This window comes from Podarcis vaucheri (assembly GCF_965113315.1).
Source record: "Podarcis vaucheri genome assembly, chromosome: 6".
Classification (NCBI taxonomy): Eukaryota; Metazoa; Chordata; class Lepidosauria; order Squamata; family Lacertidae; genus Podarcis; species Podarcis vaucheri.
This window is the reverse complement of record NC_138764.1, coordinates 2,413,817-2,430,088: the sequence shown is the minus strand read 5'-3', so window position 1 is coordinate 2,430,088 and position 16,272 is coordinate 2,413,817. Positions and strand designations below refer to the sequence as shown.

At 50.5% G+C, this 16,272-nt stretch overlaps 1 long non-coding RNA gene across 1 annotated transcript; it reads right to left on the bottom strand.

The window, feature by feature from the left end:
- Positions 1–11,389: 11,389 nt before the first annotated feature.
- Positions 11,390–15,103, bottom strand: LOC309533784. The gene is made up of 2 exons (XR_014220467.1): positions 14,957–15,103; positions 11,390–11,577 (listed from the first exon to the last, which is right to left on the bottom strand). It is a non-coding gene; the product is annotated as an uncharacterized lncRNA (long non-coding RNA).
- Positions 15,104–16,272: the final 1,169 nt, after the last annotated feature.

Below are 16,272 nucleotides of genomic sequence, written 5' to 3'. Positions count from 1 at the left end.
TCGGGGCAGGATGCAGTGTTCTGCGCAATAAGAGGAGCCGAAGATCAGTTGTCTCTGGTACCAAGCCAGTGTCGGACTGTGCCTGTCCAGCCAACTCATGCCCAACACAATGGGCGTGTCCGACAGTTGGGTGACATTAAAACTGATGACTTCCCTGTGGTTGCCAAGGCGCATCACCATCGGTGGCGTCTGCTTCACCACCTGCCCCCCTAGCAACTCTCTGCCATCCACTGTGACGACTTGCAGGGGCAGAGTGGCAGGCAATAGCTGTATAGCGTGCTGCTCCACAAAGCTCTGCGCTATAAAGTCTGCGTTGCTTCCAGAATCCACAGAAAGCGGCACTTCGATAGTGACGCCGTCGGGTAGCTGGAGAGATGCTGTGAGCTGCACTACTGGTTTGGGTGGGAGGGGATCCGTGGGTTGCAAGATTGCTGGGGACTGCTTCACAGATGCGTCTGGCTGGGCCCCAGTGCCTCCGTCTCCAGCCAGACATCGTCGTTTCCCTGCTGTGGTTCTCCTTGCTGCGTTGCTGCAGTCACCATTGCTGAGGCTGCAGTGTGCTTGTGGAGCCTCCGGGGACACTCCTTCGCCAAATGGCCTGGATCCTCGCAGATGTAACACTTCCTGTTCCCTCTAGGAGGCTTCGCTTTCACTGCTGCCGGTGCTAGGGCTCTGGCTGCTGACTGAGCCCTTGCACCTCCAACCTCCATCGGTTCCCCTCCCCCTCCTGGCGGAGGTGTGGATTGCGCACGCGCTGCTTCCCTCGGAACGAAAGAGAAACTTCTCGCTGCTTCGCGCCCTCCACGTCCTTCATCTCTGCACCATGGACGTTCTTCCAGCCTCACCCCCACAGTCAGCGCCCTTTGGACCACCTCCTGCGTGCTTCGGGGCCTCTCCCCCCTTGCAATTTCATCCTTAACCGCAGAACTTAGACCCTCCCAGAAGAGGTCTCTGACAGGGGGCGAATCCCGATCCCATTCTAAAGCACTGACCAGCGCAAAAAATCGGGCGTGATACTGCCGGACGCTCGCCCTCCCTTGTTTTAGTCCATGAATCTCCCGTCTGGCAAGATCCACATCAATAGTAGACAAAAAACACGCATCCATCGCTTTGATAAAGGCATCTGCATTCTGAAGCGCCGGATCTTTATCCCTCCACAAATTGCGCAGCCAGGCTTTGGCATCCCCATGCAAATGGGACAATATGAACCCCACCTTCTCTTCCTCATCTCTAAAGTCTTTTGCCAGCAGTTGCAGTGCGCACATTACGTCTGCTCTAAAATTAGGGTACTGTTGCAAAGTCCCATCGAAGTGAGCCACAAGCCCTCCTGCTCTCCGTGCCAATCCCACGCCCTCCGGTCTGGGTCCCGGTTGCCCTTGCTTAACAAGCATTTCAAACCTGGCGTGTAGGTCTCTGTAGGCGGCTGTAGTCTCCTCCTCCCGTTTCTTGGAAGCCAATACCTCTGAGGACAACTGGGTCACTGCCTCTTGCAGCGCGGAGATCCTCTGTTCTTCCGTCATCTTGCTAACCTTTGTGAGCTCGCTTACAGACACCCCTCTTCCTCCCCTAGCGGCTTCTGCTCCCGCTGCGAGGTTTCAGGTTTCTGAAGCTTTGTTGAGACGGGTCTTACTGTCAGAGCTGCTACCAGGTCCCAGCTCACATAGGACCACGCCACACAGCGTCCACTTTAAAGGAGTCTTTATTGAGTTACAGGTTTCATTTCCGAACTGCAGCGTGCAGCTCTACACCTTCTGCTCTAGGTCGGCGAAGACCCGTCTGAGTCCCCGCCTCTTGCACACCAGCTTAATACCCTAGCCTTGCTCCACCTCCTTCGCCTCTCCCTACGTCTCTGGGTCCTTCTGCCCCCCTGGGCCTCCTCCCTTCTACTCTCCTCTGACGCTGACCCCCCTGATCCTTCTGCCTCCTTGCGGCGGGCTTTAGGACCTGGCTCACTCTCCGGGCTGCTTACTGCTCCAGCTTCCGCTGCATTTGAACTTGGCGCGCGCGCCCAACTCTCTACTTTCCTCTTAACCGTTGCCTCGCTCTCTGAGGAGGGCGTGACCACCCCTGACTCGTGCCCTCCCTCCTGCTGACAGCCTCCGGAACCCGATGCCTGGCTACCTTCCTCCCTGCTGCTCTCAGTCTTGAGCGTGGGTCCCGACTTCCAGCTGCTGCCGCCCTCAGTTATGAGCGTGGGTCCCGACTTCCAGCTGCTGCTCTCTGAATCTCCTCTGTTCCCTTCCTCCTGGGGTGTCCCCCCGGATCCCCCCCTTGCTCTGCTCACTGGGGCTCCCTTTTGGGAGTCCTCTGACTCACTGCTTAGGCTTGGAGATCTCGGGTCGTCATCATCACTCATTCTCCCTTCGGCTTCCTCCCCCTCGCTCTCTGTTTCCACCCTTCTCTGCGTCTCTGCTTCTGAACCCCTGACACATACGCTTCCCAGTCTCCGGATGCTGGGTTGAACGGCGAGAAGCTGCTGTCGGTTGCCATTCTGAGTTCCTTGGGTCCCAGAGCTGAAGCCTGGCTACACGGTGCGAGGCAGCGGTGCGGAAGGTGGCGGTGCTGCAGTGCTGTGTGTGGTGGTCAGCTCAGCAGGATCCCACCTTCGTCGCCAGTGAAATATACTCAGAGTGGATTTCATGCTCTTTATTCAGCTCATAGTGGTGAGGAGGGAATGAAAGTCCCCTCAAAGTATCTGCTTTATATACATTATTTACACAATGGGCTGCACGTGATTGGCTAATTCCGGAATTCTCCTGTAGACCAATCAGGTTGTGGATTCATAGAATCATAGAGTTGGAAGAGACCACAAGGGCCATCGAGTCCAACCCCCTACCAAGCAGGAAACACCATCAGAGCACTCCTGACATATGGTTGTCAAGCCTCTGCTTAAAGACCTCCAAAGTAGGAGACTCCACCACACTCCTTGGCAGCAAATTCCACTGTCGAACAGCTCTTACTGTCAGGAAGTTCTTCCTAATGTTTAGGTGGAATCTTCTTTCTTGTAGTTTGGATCCATTGCTCCGTGTCCGCTTCTCTGGAGCAGCAGAAAACAATCTTTCTCCCTCCTCTATGTGACATCCTTTTATATATTTGAACATGGCTATCATATCACCCCTTAACCTCCTCTTCTCCAGGCTAAACATGCCCAGCTCCCTTAGTCGTTCCTCATAAGGCATCGTTTCCAGGCCTTTGGCCATTTTGGTTGCCCTCCTCTGGACACGTTCCAGTTTGTCAGTGTCCTTCTTGAACTGTGGTGCCCAGAACTGGACACAGTACTCCAGGTGAGGTCTGACCAGAGCAGAAAACAGTGGCACTATTAGTTCCCTTGATCCTAGATGCTATACTCCTATTGATGCAGCCCAGAATTGCATTGGCGTTTTTAGCTGCCACGTCACACTGTTGGCTCATGTCAAGTTTGTGGTAAACCAAGACTCCTAGATCCCTTTCACATGTACTGCTCTCAAGCCAGGTGTCCCCCATCTTGTATTTGTGCCTCTCATTTTTTTTTTTGCCCAAGTGCAATACTTTACATTTCTCCCTGTTAAAGTTCATCTTGTTTGTTTTGGCCCAGTTCTCTAATTTCTCCCTGCTTCGTTTGACTAATCAAGTCTTCTCATGGAGAGGGCTTTTTGTTTCATATCTGATCTGAACAAGAGGTGAGATGAATTAAAACATTACAGTCTAGATTCCACAGCTAGTATGTGCATGCACCATGTCATGTCATCAATGATAAAGTAGGGGGGCTGACCTGCCCCTCAAATTTTATTCAAGTTGGCAACCCTGGCTACAGCCTTTCCTCCAATACACTTGTTCCCCCCGTTAGAGGTGGGTCTGAGACCCTAAAAATAAAATCTGAACAAAATTGATGAAGCAGCGAGAACAGGTGTCCCAAGTAGGCACAACCAGTTTTGGCAAAGCATAATCTTATAGTGGGGCTAATCTGAAAGCTCTTTTGCAAATGGAAAGTTCGAATGGACGGAAGAGGCCCAGCGGTCCTTTAAAAAACTTAAGAGGGCTTTCGCGTCGGAAGAGCAGCTCCTACATGTGGATCTGTGGAAGCCGATGAGGCTAGAGACGGACGCGTCAGACAGAGCGGTAGGAAGCATATTGCTCCAGCCGGGAAATGGGGGACAGTGGAAGCCGTGTGCCTTCTTTTCCAGGAAGCTGAACAAGTCAGAGCAAAACTATGCGGGAACTGCTGGCAATTCACAAGGCCTTTCGACGGTGGAGACATTTTCTCATAGGTGCACAGCACGGCGAGAGTACTGAACCAACAACAGGTGCGGTGGGCTCAGGAGTTTTCCAAGTTTAATTTTGAGATTAGATACATGCCTGGGAAGGAAAATGTCAGAGCAGACGCCCTCTCCCGCAAGCCCAAATACGCAGAAGGGGAGGGAGGGCCAGAAGCACGTTATGTCATACCCGAGGACAGATGGGTGTGTGGGGGAGTGTTCGTAGGAAGGCAAAAGCTGGCCGGTTTGACGAGGGATGACCAGTATGCACAAACCAAGATTAGGGAAATGGGGAGTACCGAGGAAAATCTGGGGGGATTTGAAATAAAGGACGGGGCATTGTACTATAAGGGTGCATTGTACATACCTGAGGGGGATTTGAGGAGCAGAATACTCAAACAACTACATGACAACCCCACAGCGGGACATTTTGGCCAACACAAGACAATGCTACTGGTAACCAGGCAGTTCTGGTGGCCACGGGTGAGGGAAGATGTGAAGTAATATGTACGCGGGTGCCAGCGCTGCCAGAGAGCGAAGGGGGAGAGGGCAGCACCCGCGGGGTTACTGGAGCCCTTACCTACACCAGAGAGACCATGGGAGGTGGTATCAATTGATTTTATGACTGATTTACCCAAAGCCAGGGGGGAAACGGCAGTAATGGTGGTAGCTGACTTGATGACCAAAATGTGCCATTTTATTGCGTGCTTGCATGCGGTGTCTGCAGAAGAAACAGCAAAACTGTTTGTAGAGCATGTTTTCAGGTTGCATGGTGCCCCCTTGATGATTTTATCCGACAGAGGCCAGCAATTCACGTCCAGATTCTGGAGGAAGCTGATGAGTCTGCTGGACGTCAAGGTTAGTTTCTCGACGGCCAGACACCCAGAAACCAACGGACAAGCAGAGAGAGCTAATAGCATACTTCAACAATACCTACGCTGCTACGTCAACGAGAGGGAGAATGATTGGGTGGACAAATTAGCGCTGGCTGAGTTTGCATACAATAACGCGGAACATGTGTCCACAGGGATGAGCCCGTTTATGGCGAATTATGGGTGTCACCCCAGGGCTTTCCCAGGGGAGGGGCGGGAAGGTGGAGTGTTCCCGCGGCTGAACAATTTGTGGAAGAAATGGAGGCTTTACACCAACAGCTTAAGATCAACCTGGAAAGGGCAAAGGAAGAGTATAAGAGGCAGGCAGACAAGCACCGCAGAGAGGGGGAAACCATAAGAGTGGGGGACCAGGTGTGGTTGTCTACCAAAGGGATACCGTTCAAAGGAGGGTGTAAGAAACTACGGCCAAAGAGATTGGGACCATTCGAAGTAGCCCAGCAAGTTAATTCGGTGGCCTTTAGGCTCAAATTGCCATCTCACATGAAACTGCACCCAGTGTTCCACAGGTCCTTACTCTCACCATTCAGGGAGGGGAGGGAATTTCTGGGTCAGCAAAGTGAAACACCCTTGCATCCACAGATGGAGGAAAGGGAACTCAGTGGCCATGCAGCTGAAATTCTCGATTCCAGGTGGAGAGGGGGGCGAGTGGAATACTTGGTGGCGTGGGAGGGGGAGTCAGAAGCGGAAAACGCATGGGTCCCAGCAGAAAAGATTAGGGATGAGTATCTGCAGGAGGAGTTTCATAGCAGGTATCCGAGAAAGCCCAAACCACCAGAGAGGTTCTGGGGCTAGCAATTTGGCACCACCGATGAGGAGGAAGAGTTTGTGGGGTTTCCCGCCTCCGAAGAGGAGGAAGGGGCATTATCCGATGAAGCATCCGACTGGGGAGATTGGGGAGAGAGAAGAGACAGCAGTGAATGGAGAGAGGTTTTTGAATCATCAGATGGAGGGGAGAGTTCCTTCCGGGGGTTTCCTGCATCACCGTCCGAGGAAAGGACGGGGAGGGGGAGGGCCCTGGGAGGGAGGTGGATGTCAGGGAACTGACATCGGAGCAGAGTGGAGAGGCTAGGCTCCCAGATTCTGCAGGAGAGGGAACTAGTAAGGGAAGAGAGAGAACGTCCTCTGGGGAAAGAAGTCCAGGTGACACCAGGAAGAAGGGAGAGGCACAGAGCACTTCGGAGGGGAGGCTCCGAGACTCTTCCAGTGAAGTCAGTGAGGAGAGTGGAGGACCACCGCTTGGCACGCCCACTCTGCGCAGAAGGCTTCCGCGCAGAGAGGTGAGGCGAAGGTTGTCCGTTAAGGAATTCTTATGCTGGAGGAAATTTAGGAGACACCCACTGACGGATTCTGCCAGCGACTGAGCAGCAGCGCAAAAGGGCTGCTCAGCCAGGGAAAGACCAACCACCCCAAGCAGTTGGGAACGGCTGGAGGTTTACACACAAGCAACCCCAATTCCCATGATATATGCAGACAGTTTTTCCGGGTCATGTGGCCAGCATGACTAAGTCACTTCTGGCAAAACCAGAGCAACTCATGGAAACGCTGTTTACCTTCCCACCGGAGCGGTACCTATTTATCTACTTACACTTTTTGGAGTGCTTTCGAACTGCTCGGTTGGCAGGAGCTAGGACCGAGCAATCTCCGCAGAGATCCAACTTGGTGAAGATCTTCCCTCTCCGCACCGTCGCGAGCAGGTCGTCAATCTTGGGCATGGGAAAGGCCGCGGGCTTTGTTTTCGAGTTTATGAATCTGAAGTCTACGATCAGCCTTTTTTGGGGCGTGTCCTTCTTCTTCACAAAAAACACAGGACTGCCCCCTACAGTCTTTGATTCTCGGATGAATCCCCACTGCAGGTTGTGATCTATGAACTCCCTGAGCTCCTGCAGCTCCTCCTCGGACATGGAATACAGCTTCACAGGCGGCAGCGTTGTCCCTGGCAAGAGGTCAATAGCGCAATCGTAGGGCCGGTGAGGTGGCAACTGGTCTGCCTCCTTTTCGCAGAAAACCTCCAAAAACCCCTTGTACTTGAGGGGTACTGCTTGCGCCATGCTGAGACGTAGCTGCTGCCCCTCCTCTTGGCCTTCCTCCTCCTGAGCGATCTGGATGCAATGCTGCACGCAATAGGACGAGCCAAAAGTGAGCTGCCGCTGGTACCACGCCATGGTTGGGCTGTGCCTTTCCAGCCAACTCATGCCTAACACTATAGGCGTGTCTGACAGGCGGGTGACGTTGAAACTGATGACTTCTCGGTGATTGCCAATCTGCATTACCATGGGTGGCGTCTGTTTTACCACCTGCCCACCCAGCAGCTTCCTGCCATCCACTGTGACTACGTCCAATGGCAGCGTGGCTGGTAGGAGCTCTATGCGATGCTGCTTGACGAAATGCACTCCCACAAAGTCTGCGTTGCTTCCACTGTCAATTGTAATGGGAACTTCCAGGGTGCGTCCATCAGGCAGCTGGAGAGTTGCAGTGAGTTGCACCACTGGCTTGGGTGGCAGGGGGTCTGTATGCTGCAAAAGCGCTGGGGACTGCCTTACTGACTCGCCTGGCTGTGCCCCAGCATTTCTGCTTCCAGCCAGGCATTCCCGTTTCCCTGAAAGTGCTCTTCCTGTTGTGCTGCTGCAGTTACTGTTGCTAAGGCTGCAGTGTGCTTTTGGAGCCTCTGGGGACACTCTTTGGCCATGTGCATCGCACTGTCACAGATGTAACACTTCCTGTTCCCTCTAGGAGGCTTCGCCTTGACTGCTCCGGACGCTGGGGCTCCGGCAGCTGACTGAGCCTTTGCACCACCCAGTTCCATTGGCTCCTCCCCTGCCTGCAACTGAGGAGAGGGACGCGTACGTCCTAGATCCTTGGGAAAGAAAGGAGGCGCTCTAGACAGCGTGTGAAGCTGGCGACCCTCCTCATTGCGCCAAGGGCGTTCTTCGTGGCGTACTCCAATGGCGAGCGCCCGCTGCACCACTTCTGCTAGGGTTTGAGGTCTGTCCCCCCTTGCCAGTTCATCTTTTACAGGGCCAGAGAGCCCCTCCCAAAACAAGTCTCTTACTGCCAGGGAGTCTTTCTGCCATCCCAGTACATTCAGCAAGGCGAAAAAGCGAGCATGGTACTGACGTACTGAAGCCTTGCCTTGCCTTAAACCATGCATCTGTTGGCGTGCTACATCCACATCCACGCTAGACTGGAAGCAAGCGTCCATGCATTTGATAAATTCATCAGAGTCCCTTCGAGCAGGGCAATCCTCGCGCCACAGATTGCGCAGCCAAGCCCTCGCTTCCCCATGCAAGTGGGACACAATGAAACCCACTTTCTCCTCCTCATCCTTAAAGTCGTCGCGAAGCAAATGCAACGCATATTCTACGTCTGCTCGAAAACTGGGGTACTGCTTCAGGTTCCCATCGAAGTGGGCTACCAAGTTGCCTCCCCTTCTGCCCAGTGCTACTCCAGCAGCTTTGGCCCCCGGGAACCCCACTTGGCATGCATGATCCCACCTGGCTTGCAGATCTTGGCACCGCTTTTCCGCCTCTTCCCCCTTCTTCTGGGAGACCACTACCTCGGTGGTAAGCTGGGAGACTGCGTTGCTCAGCTATCTGCTGCTCCATACTCATGGCTGCCAAACTTTGTGAGCTTTGCAAAAAAAAATTGCGTAATTTTGGGAGGGGACTTACTGTCAGGGGCTGCCTCAGGTCTCAGCTCACAAAAGACCAACGCCAATCTCTTCTTATATACAAGGATGTTTATTGCAGTTCATTATTGGTTCCACAACCGAGGCGCGCAGCCCCGCGTCTCTTAGCCTAGACGTTTGAAGTCCCCTCTGACTCGGTCCCGCCTCTACACCAGTTTAAGAGGCTTGTGCTAGACCACCTCTTCCTGTCCTTTCTTTTCCGCAGGGTCTTTCTGCCCCCCTGGGTTCCTTCCCTCCTGCTTTCCCCTGACGCGGATCCCTCAGATGCCTGCTCCCCCCTCCTTCGTGCTTTGGGGCCAGGCTCCTCCTCCGGGCTCTCTTCATTTCCGCGCGCCTCCACATTTGAACTTGGCGCGCGTTCGCTACCCCTGACCTTCCTTTTGACAGGTACACTACTCCCTGTAATACTCTCCGCCCCTTCCGGCAGGACGTCCTGCCCCGATCTCCTTCCCCTGTCTCCTTCCTGCTTTGCTCCGTGTGTCACACTGGGAACTCCACCCTTCTCACTCCGTTCCTCCTGGGAAGCCGACCCCAATCTCCCACTCCCACTCGGGGTTTCCCTGCTGCTTCCCTGCTCCTGGCAAGTCCCCCCTGTGACCCCCCTTGGCTTGACCAGGGGCGCCCCCTTCTGGGAATCCTCCGATTCACTTGAGAGACTCATGGAAGACCTCAAGTCATTGTCATCCTCTTCCTCACTGTCCTGGGTTTCTTCCCCATCGCTCTCCGTCTCCCCCCTCACCTGTGCCTCTGTCCCTGAACCCCTGACACTTGCCATAAATGCCCAAAACTAGGCTGACTAAGGAGTGGTGGAGAGGTATACTTCTGAATATTCAATAATTCTATAACATTTGCAGTATCAGATTGAGGTCTGCTGCTTCACATCAACAAGCTGAAAGGATTTACTCCATGACTTTATACTTTCCTTAATGGTAAATATTAAGTAGGGTAGACAAATTGCAGCATTGAGCTATTGTAGTTCCCATGCCAATATTGTGTTGTTTAGTCGTTTAGTCGGGTCCAGCTCTTCGTGACCCCATGGACCAGAGCACGCCAGGCACTCCTGTCTTTCGCCATTTAAAATTCCTTCTTGCTCCCTGTCAGTGGAGGCTCATCCTTAAGGGGGACTGGGGCACTGCTCCAACAAGCTCAATTGCTTCTCTGCTGTCCTCCAACAGCCTGCTTCTTTCTTACATCCTCTCTAGGGTTGGCATGAGCAGTGAGCTCTTTCCTCCTCAGTCTCAGGCTGCCTTTGCAGAACTCAACGAGGGGAGAGGGGCATGCCCCACATGTCCAGGGGAGGAGAGGGGCAGGGAAGCTGCTGCTCGGGCTCCTTGAGTGCGCCAGGTAAGACGTGACCCGGAGGCGGAGCTGCTGCTGTGACTGGGAGCGAGGTGCAGTGCGGCCACCCACCCTCCTGCTCTCTTCCCTGGGTCAGGCCAGCAGAAGCAAAGCAGCTTAGGTCAGCTCCTTCTCACACAGAGCCAGGCACCAATGAGGGAGCCTGCTTTGGGGGCACCTGTTTGTGCCCCCTGCCACAAATTTGTGCCCCCTGCCACAAATTTGTGCCCCCACGGCCCACACATGCTACACTGTAGTTGGCTTCATCCATGGGCGTAGCCAGCATTTTTGTTAGTGGGGGCAGGCCTTTTGTTAGGGGGTCAGAACCTCAGTTAGCTATGTATTTTTATTTATTTTTATTTAGTTGGCCCCCCTTGGCCACATCCATGGCTCCATCTATCATAACATTTTGGAAATGCCCTGACCCACCCACCCCAACACTGATGTTGATTTTCTGAGATATCAGGCGCTCAAGCACAAGATTCCACCTAAACATTAGGAAGAACTTCCTGACAGTAAGAGCTGTTCGACAGTGGAATTTGCTGCCAAGGAGTGTGGTGGAGTCTCCTACTTTGGAGGTCTTTAAGCAGAGGCTTGACAACCATATGCCAGGAGTGCTCTGATGGTGTTTCCTGCTTGGCAGGGGGTTGGACTCGATGGCCCTTGTGGTCTCTTCCAACTCTATGATTCTATGATTCTAAGTCAAACATAAAGAATCGCTGCTGTTTCTTTTTGTGTAGCCTGTTTAGACTGGAAATTTGCCTCAGTTTTTTATTCTCTAAGGAAGGTTCTGTAAAGTGCAGGATAATGTAGTAGCTCACAGCATGGCAGGATGATCCCAAGAAGCTCAGTTAGTTGGGGACATGGGCATAACCAGGGGGTGAAGCGGCCACCCCTAAATCAAGTAAATAAATAAAAATACAGAGAGTCTGATATTCCAGATGCAATCACACTTCTTCCTTAGGGCAGCCTCCTATTCATTTATTTCTTGTTGAAAGATAAAGAAGTGTTTTGCAGAAACTAGCAACAACCTTATATATCAAGAAGACACATGTAGTTCATAGTAACTGTCTTTCAGGGCAGTTTGTCTAGGAACAAAATCAAGTGTTGCTATGAACAGTGACTAGTCACTAGAATAATAAAATGAAAGCTGGAGGTGGGGTTCGCGGTGGGGTTAGTCTTTCTTTAAACAAACATGTAAGTATGGATGCTAAGCAGAAGAAGAAGTAAGACAAGCGTTTCTGTGGGGGAGGGAGTTTATTGACTGCTCAGATATAAGACTCACAACATCATTTTATAACCAAAGAAAGTGCCTTTATGTGACCATTAAAACAAATCAACTGGAATTACCGGTATATTCACAGAAAGCCTTTAGCAGAATCATTTCCTGTCCTCGGAATCCAGCTGGAAGTGTTGGGCGAGCCGACTGCATAATCAAAAAGGCCACTAAGTTACTGTGAGACAAACAGAGGAAGCTGTGTTCCTTTTCAAATCTGTCTGTCAACAGTCACACACACCAAGCAAAAGCCACCCATAACAGACGTTTTCCTTGATAAATGGGAGAACTGTCTGATAATCAACAACCATATCATTTTATCCAGTAGTATTAGTTTGATCTGACGGAAACTGCACATTTCCCGAGAAGCACTGAAAGAATGCTTCATTTAACTACAAAACCCCAAATCTGGGATCCCATCACAACTGATGTTTGGTAAAAGTTTTGCAGCAAAACCCCCACATTTTGTAACACCCCATAGAGTAATTGATACATCAAACCGGGGTTCATAATTAATATCCAAAACCCAACATTGTCCGGTTCACTCCAAACCGGTGCCAAAGTCTGGCAAAAGTTTTGTAGCATTTTGCCAGACATTGTAGAATTTTTTTAGCATTTTGCCCGACAAACCAAGTAAGTGACAGGGGTCATAAGGTCACCCTAAGACCCAACATTGCCTGATTCACTCCAAATCAAGGCCAAAGTCTGGCAAAATGTTTGCAGTAAAAACCGCATGTTTTGCAGTGCCCCCCAAACGGAGTGGTTCCTAGCACATCAGGAGGAAGAGTCAAGACAACCAAAAGTGGATAAATAGGTTGTATTTATTAAATATAACAACTTGAGGATCGGCAAAACTAGTCAGATTCGACCAATGTAACCAAATCAAATTACTGGTAAGTCTGGGCAGGTGTGCTTGTTCACCTCCACCCACAAACACGCAAGTGCTCAAACAGAGCTCTTTGCAGATCCTTAAGAATCATGTCACAACCCAACTCAGAATGATGCATACCACCAGGTCTATACAACTGTGGGGCACAGAACATAATTCTGCCATGAGGGATATAAGCACCCACATTTTCAAACACAAACATTGTTGTAGAATGATTAGCTTTATGTCTTGCCCATCCACCTTCTTAGGAAGGCTGCCCCCACTCCATAAGCACCTCTACAACATTCCAAACCAAACTATGATAAACTCAGGGATGAGGAAGCACAGCTGATATTTAGTGATCTCAACTGAATTTACCTCACCAGATTGTTATCCCCAAGATGGATGACCAGAATATCAGGGTTAGGGTTAGGGCTAGGGCAGGGGATAGGTGGACGTTCAGGGTTAGGGTTAGTGCCTGGGTTTTTTTTTTTCATGCTTTTTAAGCTTCTAATGATATTGCTTCATTTTTATGAGACTGGATAATTCCAAAAAGTAAGCAAACTACCTGAAACGTAGCAAAACTAAGAGAAATGTGAAAACCAAAAGTGAGATACCAGAAACCCAACAAGGAAGGAATTCATGAAAAAGGAAAATTGCCAGACAGAGACTTTAATCAAATCATTACCAAATTCACCAGAATCCCAAAACCAACTGAAAAGAAGCAGAAATGTGAGAAGCAGAAGAAATACCACCAGAAACCCCCAAAAAGAGGGGGAAAGTAAATTGCGCAGAAACCCCAAAGCCAGTTAAACCCTAGTTTTGCATGGTGTGGGGGTGATTTTGCTTTTCCCTGAGATGTTTACTGCGTGAGTTTCTTGAATTTCTATTCAATTGGTTTTCTCATCTTTGGTGGATGTGGTTTGTTTCTGTTGTTTCTGGTTTGTTTTGGGGATTATGTTGAATTTTTTCTGTGATTTTCGTTTCATAGATTCTTTTATATAAATTACAATTGTGAAATATACTCAGAGTCTTGTATGTATTTCATGCTCTTTATTGCCCCCCCCCCCAACCTCAGGCATTTATATACATTATTTACACAATGAGTCCCGTCTGACTGGCTAACTCTGCTTCCCTCTTGGAGCCTGATTGGCCTGCAGGAAAAGACCAATCAGTTGTTGCATTCTAGGATCCAAGGTTAGTGCATAACAGATTGGGTGCTGGATTTATGGTGAGTTTGCTTCATTTCTAGGTTTTTTGGGTTTTGCACCTTTGAGAATATTAATTTGTATGAGATCTGATAATCCCAAGAATAAAAGGAAAACCACCAGAAATGAAGCAAAACCACCAGAAATGTCTAATGACCATTCCAACAATGAAGTCAACCACTAAAAACACAAAAACCTACTGAAAAGAAGCAGAAGAACCATGTAAAAGCAACATCAATGGAAACTGACAAAGAAGCCAACCAACCCCAAACAAAGCAGATTCACCAGAAACCCCCAAAGCATTCAAAAGTATTACCACCAGAATGCAAAAACAAGAAAACTTCTCAAAAGAAGCAATAAAGCAAAAGTCCAAAAAACAAGCTAAACCAATGGAAAAGAAATGAAGCCAGCTGCAAACGAAGCACATTCACCAGAAACCCAAGACTAAGTGAAAACTAGTATGCTGTGTTGGTTAATTTCTGTTGCTTGAAGTGCTTTTGGACTCCCACAAATTGCATGCTTGTTGAGTTTCTGGTTTTGCTTTTTAAAAACTGGTTTCCAGTTTCTTGTGGCATTGCTTTGTAATTGGTGGCTTTACTGCTTTTTTGTTTTCTGCTGATTTGTTTAATTTGGGGTGGTTTTGCTTGTTTTTTGCATTTAATTGTTTTGCTTCTTTTACTTTGAATGGTTCTGCGGTTTTGGGTGAGATTGTTTCTTTTCCATTGACTTGGCTTGGTTTTCATGTCTCCTGGTTTTGCCTCATTTTGGGAATATTTCTTGGTTTTTGTGCTTCTGGTGGTATGTCTTCAATTTTTTGGCATAACCAAGCCAAAACACCAGAAACACAGAAACAAATCATAAAGAAGCAGAGCTACCAGAAATCCAAAGCAAATTAATCAGAAATCCAAACAACCTATGAAGATGATGCAATACCAAAAGAAACACAAAAGCCAATTAAAAAACTGCTAAATGAAGCAACACCACAAGAAACAAAGAAAGCCTCATGACCTACGAAATGAAGCAATAACACAAAACACCACAAAAAGAAGCAAAGCGTTTAAGATTAGGTTTGGGTAAAGGTTAGGGTTACAGTGAGAGTTGGGTTTGAGTTGGATTAGGATTAGGAGTTAAAGTTGGGGTTGAGTTACGGTAAGAGAAGAACAGCAGAAGGAGAAATATAATTTTATTACTTAGGGTTAGGGTTAAATTAGGCTTAGGTTTAGACTGAGGCTTAGGTTTGGGTTAAGTTTAGGGTTAGAGTGAGGATTAGGTTTGAGTTAGGGTTAAGGTTTGGTATTGGGTTGGATGTGAGTTAGGGTAAGAGAAGAACAGCAGCAGGAGCAATATAATTTTATTATTTATACTCCACCCAAGTCACTTGTGGCCGCTTTCAATAAAAGGTAAAAACATGAGCGCACTCCAAGTGAATGCTCATGAATGTAGAAACTCTTACTTCCCATAGAATTCCCAAAGAAGACCTGGGAATTGTAGCTCTGAGCTTCTTTGCAGAGGGTTGGACTAGATGACCCTTGGGTTCCCCTTCCATCTCTACTAGGATGCTCCCTGTCTCACTCTCACTCACTCACACACACACACACACACTCCTCCTCTCCTTTTCCTGGCAGTTTCACCTTTTTCTGCACTCCTAGCTCGGAAGGGCAGAAGAGGCTGTGCTACCCATCTTGGGCGAGGGCAGGGGTACCGGAAGGAGATGCCACCGGAGGAGAGGCAAGAGGACAGGAAGGGGAGGGAAACGGGCGGAAGAGCCTGTGCTGCCGCCATCTTGGGCGAGGGCAGGGGTACCGGAAGGAGATGCCACCGGAGGAGAGGCAAGAGGACAGGAAGGGGAGGGAAACGGGCGGAAGAGCCTGTGCTGCCGCCATCTTGGGCGAGGGCAGGGGTACCGGAAGGAGGTGCCACCGGAGGAGAGGCAAGAGGACAGGAAAGGGAGGGAAACGGGCGGAAGAGCCTGTGCTGCCGCCATCTTGGGCGAGGGCAGGGGTACCGGAAGGAGGTGCCACCGGAGGAGAGGCAAGAGGACAGGAAGGGGAGGGAAACGGGCGGAAGAGCCTGTGCTGCCGCCATCTTGGGCGAGGGCAGGGGTACCGGAAGGAGATGCCACCGGAGGAGAGGCAAGAGGACAGGAAGGGGAGGGAAACGGGCGGAAGAGCCTGTGCTACCGCCATCTTCGGCGAGGGCAGGGGTACCGGAAGGAGGTGCCACCGGAGGAGAGGCAAGAGGACAGGAAGGGGAGGGAAACGGGCGGAAGAGCCTCTGCTGCCGCCATCTTGGGCGAGGGCAGGGGTACCGGAAGGAGGTGCCACCGGAGGAGAGGCAAGAGGACAGGAAGGGGAGGGAAACGGGCGGAAGAGGCGCTGCGACGTTGGGCCAGCAGAGACGTGCCGAGCCAGGCTGGCCCCCTCTCTCTCTCCCGCCCACTCTCTCTCGACCCCGCTCTCCCCAGGGGGCAGCCCCGCCCCCCGCCCCGCCCTCACCTGCCTTTCTCCCCCCGTGGCCTTCCTCTCGTGCCCCTTGGCGGAGGGATGGGGCGGGGGGGCCGCGGAAGTTTATGTACAAGAATATACATACCAGATATAGGTGTCCGTTTGTAAATATATAACAATAAAACGGATATATGTATATGTGTGTGTATATATGCGGTGCTTCTTTTCTAAAAAAAATGATTGGGGGTACTCTCATTTTGACTCAAGAAAATCGCCATTTTTTAGTTCAAACCGGGAAAAATAAATACAGTAAATGGACAAAAGT